The 5726-nt window shown below is 47.3% G+C and overlaps 1 non-coding gene across 1 annotated transcript; it reads right to left on the bottom strand.

The window, feature by feature from the left end:
* Positions 1-3918: 3918 nt before the first annotated feature.
* On the bottom strand, positions 3919-3991 carry TRNAR-CCG (transfer RNA arginine (anticodon CCG)). The gene has a single exon. It is a non-coding gene; the product is annotated as a tRNA-Arg (tRNA).
* Between the last annotated feature and the right edge of the window lie 1735 nt (positions 3992-5726).

Raw genomic sequence — 5726 nt, 5'->3', positions numbered from 1 at the left:
GCTCATACTGTTTTTATTTATTTTTATTTGCGAAGAAACATTTTTCAGCTGGTCTACCGCTTGCTCAGCAAGACCGAAAACAGCGATCTAGCACTTACATAATGAACCCTATAGAGAGCTGGGAGGTTCGCAATAAAGGTGTGCGAGATATATCTGCTACCACTTGCTAGCACTCTCTGTATTAGGTGCTGTCACTACATTGCTACACCTTTATTTATTGGAATAAAAAATAATGTGATGCAGAAAACTCTACTCTGTTGTATTGTTAGTCTGTCTCTTTTATTCGAACAAAACATTACATTAACCTGTGTATACGTGCAGGTATAATTCTGAATGCCATTTCATGGTTGGTGACTTCCTCGTTGAGCTTGGATCTTCATAGGGATGACAAGCTAATTAAACTGAATGGTTTGAAGCAAGGATTACGTAATTACGGGCGATTTGTGAAATGAGAAACCACCCTCAAGGAGCATTTCGAGTGGAGGGTCAAAGTCGAGGTGCGTTATGTGAATACGGGGGCTAGTTCTCGTGTCTCCGCTAAGCCCCCGGTAACTGAGGACGTGCCCGCTTCTTAGCACTCTATATGCTTCTTTTGTCCTGCTAACTTCACTGAGCCCTATTATATCTCATTTACTGCCCTCTAATAGCGCTACTAGACTCGCCTCACTAGATGACGCTCTAGCGTTAAACGTTGCCAGGTTCATATTCGAATGGCGGCCTGTCCATGTCCGGAACCAGGGATTCTTAGCACCCTCTGCTGTGTCGCAGGTCTGACCGCCACCGTGATCAGTTTCTTCGCAGCTGCTGGGGACTGAGGGCCGGGGTTTCATTGTATTCATATAGGAGGTTGTGGCGAAGTACTGCACCAGGGTGGCCAATACTGCTCTGGTGAGGGAGTGCGTAACCGGTTTTGGTCACCGGGATCAGGCCGCACGCCAGGCGTTTTTGTGCAATTTTATCAACACGCCGATTTTCTTTTTCTTTAAACCGGTGGAAAATTGCGCGGCACCGGGATTCGTACCACCGTCCTCTCGCACGCGAGGCGGATGCTCTACCTCTACACCACCGCTGCACCGCCACGCCTAAATGGGTCGATCCAAAGGTAGTGCAATGCCGGGGCGACCCACGGCGAAGGTGAACCAGGCCTTAAGCACTCCCCATGAGTGGGCGAAGCACTTCGCTTTTCATTTAAGAGCTTTGGCTATCGTCAGCTCTCGCTGCCATTCCATCTTCCCAGAGTGGAATGGCTATAAATATTTTCCCTCCTTTGGATGGCAGTTATCAGCATCTCCAGCAGCGTGAAGACCAGTTTTCTCATCGATTCGGTGCCCGCGCGACTAACTCGAGACGAGTTCAGTTGTCACCTTCTATTCACAGATCACGCGCATCGCTGTTCCCTTGTTAGTTCAGCCTTCGTTGTTGAGACACACCTACCCCCCCCCCCCCCCCCCCGACCCCGGGACCATGAAAGGGATTCGGTTCGTAGTCAGCTGATCTGTATGCTCGAGGAACGGGTTGCGGCCGCAGAAAATGCCAGCTGCGTTAAACTTTTCCTTTTGATTCATTCTTTCCTCGAGTCACGGAATTCATTCTTTCCTTGGAAGCATATACCCGCGATATGGGTTAGGTAAGCTGGAAAATAAAATAATGCTGAACGGCGTCCATCATCAGATCCTGCAATAACCGGTAAAACTATAAACAATATGATTGTCACCCGTTACCTCGTCTGGCTTTTCCCTAGTTGTGCAGCACTTCTCATGCAAAATTGGCAACTGGAAAGAAGTGTCGCAAGGAGTAGAGAAATTAAGCGATCTACTAAGGGAGAGAGTCAAGGCATCAGCGAAATAGGAAGGAAAAGCGAAAATGAACAAATTTAACTGTTGTTTGTGAAAATATTACGGATCAACTTCTCTTTATTAAAAAAGGAAGTAGAGAAAAGGCCGCCGGAAGAGGAGAATAATTCCGCGTGTTTTGAATCACGCTTCTACAGTTATCAGTGGAGCCCCCTGACGTTGCCACTTCTCTGCTGTGCTAATGTGAGTATTTCTAACCTTGCAGTTTCTAACCAAACCTTCTAACCTTTCTAACCTTGAACTGCAGCGTCCTGCGCTGCGGTTGTACGGAACTGGCGCCCACGCATCGTTACGCAACTTCCCAAAGAGGAACCCGGGTCGGTTTTGGCACTTAAATTGGTAGAGCAATAAAAGAGGGATCCAAAAGAACTGTGATTGTTCCGCAAATTTCTCTATAATTCTTCCAGGGCTAATTCAAAAAACGCTACTAAAAATCTGTTTTTTTTTTCACTTTCGTTTGTTGACTTGTTCTTGGCAGCGTTCTTCCTGCGCTTCTGTCATGGGCGAGTCCATTTGATGTGCTTCCTGATTTGCCAAGTAAAGGAGTGGTGTATCTCACAAGCGTACCTGTGAGGTACACCTTATTTCAATTCTCTTTTGCGGATTTACGCGTCTTTATGGCGGATGGTGAGCTTTATCCACCTTTCTACTAGTAACGGCAACTTTGCAAATTTTCCTGTTGCGCTTCTAGAATTGTTTCCAAATCTGTTTTGTGTTGTGACCCACTCCTGCCTAAAGTCCCATATGAGAGGTCGGCAGTACTTCTGAAATAAATAAATAAATAAATAAAGCTATCACCCTAATTTGCATAGGAAGAGTTACCTTGGGCTTGCCCCCCTCCCCCCCCTTAAAGAAAATCCTGGGAACGTGCCTGCCGCCACGGTTGCCTTAACATTTAGGAGCCTTGCTTCGCTTCGCGAGAACCATGATTGGCACCGACCAACTTTGCAGCGTCTTTGACCGCTGCTGACTGGGAGGTATGATTGGCCTCCTCGTTCGCTTTTGGAGTGGTCCCTGCGGCCACTTCGCCTGAATCAATCACACCCATAATAGCGTGACACTTCTCCGGATCGGTAAGCAGAGCTTGAAGCATCATGCCTCTTAGTAGCCATGTCGCGGGCAAAGTGCACAGAGAAGGAAACGTATGTCACGGTAAATATGCCCTGAGCTACGATACCGCATGTAATGTGGCGTCCGTCGTGACACAATGGCCAGGGCGTGTTCTCCGCTGATACGAATTTGATGTACCAGATCATGCAGAATCACCAGAACATTGAGGAAAATCCTGACTGGATGCGTGGATGATCGTTCGTATTACAAGCATCCTGGCTGCTTTCAGAACATGTCCGCCACCTTAAAGCAATGTGAAAAGGCGATACGAATGTCATCGCCAGAAATGTTTAAAACATCCTGTGCATGCAGTTCTTAATGAGTAGTCTGGTTTTATGGCTTAAATACAAGACACTGTCAGGTTTTCTCGTGGATTCCAATCGTGCTGAGATTCTTGTTCACTCGCGTTCCACTCCTGAAGGTTACGTACGAGTCGAAACACAATTGATGTGCCCTTAGCGCCACAGCATCCACAAGTGAAGCTAGGCTGGGTAATTATCCGTGGAAATTTCCCACACGGTATGGCCTCATGCGTACATGCGCGTGAAAAAAAAAGCTGTCCGAAATTATCGAACCTACTGGCAATTGATCCAACAGTATTTCATAACCTGACTGGCCACCAGGAGAAATTATTGGTGACATGGCCCAGCTATGGCCATTCAAACAGGTCCGCTGGCACGCTTGAGACGCCTTTTCGAACAGGACAGTGTTGTGATGCCATGCGGACATGTAGCACCAGGTGCTGCATGTTGTTCAGAGTAACGGTGCACCTGTGAGAAAAAAAAAATGAACTGAAAAATTCGATGTCGAAGTGTGGAGGGGTTCCGATCCTCAATAATGCGTCTATTCCATTCGGCCCCACGTGGAGGGTCCAGCAGGCGTTGAATAAAAGTAATGCTGTAACATGCAGCGACAGACAAAAAAAAAAAAAAAAAAAAAAGCCGAAAAACTGGAGCGTCCGCGACTGGACTCGAACCTGCAATCTCCTGATCCGGAATCAGGCGCCTTATCCATTAGGCCACGCGGACAGGCAGGCGGATGAAAAGTTTTTGCATAATGTGAGACACTCAAATTGATAACCGACGCGACATGTTACGAAATAAATTTTTGTTATGGTCATACCTTTGTTTCACGCGGTGTCGGTTGCAGTTGGCATTCGCGGATGCATGCGTACAATCTGCTTTCGAGACGAAGAGGTGAAAAAAAAACAAACATATTGCATGATGACTTTAGTCAGAGTCGTTTGCGTTTATTAAGGTTGCGCTCCTCCGTTGTGTATGAGTTGCGATAATCTTTTTCCTGCTTGGTCCAGTCTAAGCCTCGGCTGCTCACAGCCGTCTTCATTTAAAATTCCTCAATATTGGCGCGGTAGCGCTACGGAGGAAAACCGAAGATGTTAGAAAACACGGGATCTCACGACCTCTGTAGACGTCTACAAATAATCATAACATAAGTAATTACGACAATTAAGCGGTATTTAATTAAATGCGCGATAACATGCAGCGCGTTGCTTGGTAAAGATTGCTCACTTCATTAGAAATCCATATTTTCTCAGAGCCTCCCCCACTTCTCTTTTTCCACCAGTCACTCTAAGAATTTTGGACAGAAGGTCTTGCCTGCCCAGATATTTTATAACCACACAGGCTTTTGCTATGCAACATAAAGATTCGCTGTTCGTTCCGAAAGGCGAAAGCATCGATCGATAGCAAATTAGTGGACAGCTGCACAAAAGAGGGATCGGCTTCGGAAACAACGCCGCTTCCGTGACAGAGGTAATAGACGAGCGCACGCCAAGTTTCGCCCGAGACGCCAGCGCTCGTTTCTCCCCTGGCGGCACGGTTTCCAATCCCCCGGGGGTTTGCTTCCGCCGGTTCCCTTCGCTCGCGCTGAGCCAGAGGAGGCCAGGCTGAGCGCGCGCTGCACGCGAGAAGGCTTTCTCGCGCTCGCTGCACGCGAGAAGGTGTAGGTTTCCGTCGCCGCTTCCCTTCGCGGTCGCGCCCGCGTTCAGTTCGCGCTGCGCGCGAAACGTCTCTTGTTTGCGACGGCGCCTCTTCGGATGACCGGAAATTATTATTGTGTTGTTAACTGTCACGACAGCAATGTAAACATGAAAAGGTTGATGCCACCAGTGAAATTCTGCCGACTCACAAGAAAATGGTACGAAAGAAGCAGACGACAGACATGGATTACTGCGGTGCGCCGAGCGAAGTAAACATCTGGCAAACGAAGCGAGATCGTTTATTGATCACTCCTGAGTGTATGACGGTTTCTATATCTAACCCACGTGAAATTAATAATTACTCGGTACATAATCCTTTTATTCATACAAAAACTTGAAGTTCAACGAGTGCTTGTCCTGTCTTCTTTCTCGTGTTTCGTTTGTGTGTGCGCTGTCTAAGAATGGAAACCACGTCTGTTGTATGCGCTAGCAGTGGCCGAAGTTCACGCGTGCCGAGAAATTGAATATGTGCATGATGCATTGAACATGACCGGAGTTCATTCCCGCTTCACCATCGCACCGATCGATCGGGTTACTGGACGATACACACCCGCGTCTTGGTCGCGCCGGCATTGCTGAAGCAGGAATGATTAATAATACTTTCAACTTCCGTCTCTTGAGTACTGTTAAAAAATGACCAAGCTGTCTACATTGCTGCCTCTATTCCATATTGTAGGGGACGTACTAGTTAAAGTTGTGTGCGCATGTCGTACTTGTGCTATGCAGCGATATATCTTGTTTATTTCCGCACAGTGTCGATAGAA

The sequence above is a fragment of the Dermacentor albipictus genome, unplaced genomic scaffold, assembly GCF_038994185.2.
Source record: "Dermacentor albipictus isolate Rhodes 1998 colony unplaced genomic scaffold, USDA_Dalb.pri_finalv2 scaffold_88, whole genome shotgun sequence".
NCBI classification, from domain to species: Eukaryota; Metazoa; Arthropoda; class Arachnida; order Ixodida; family Ixodidae; genus Dermacentor; species Dermacentor albipictus.
Note: the sequence above shows the minus strand (reverse complement) of the source record. Positions and strands in the feature narration are given on the sequence as shown.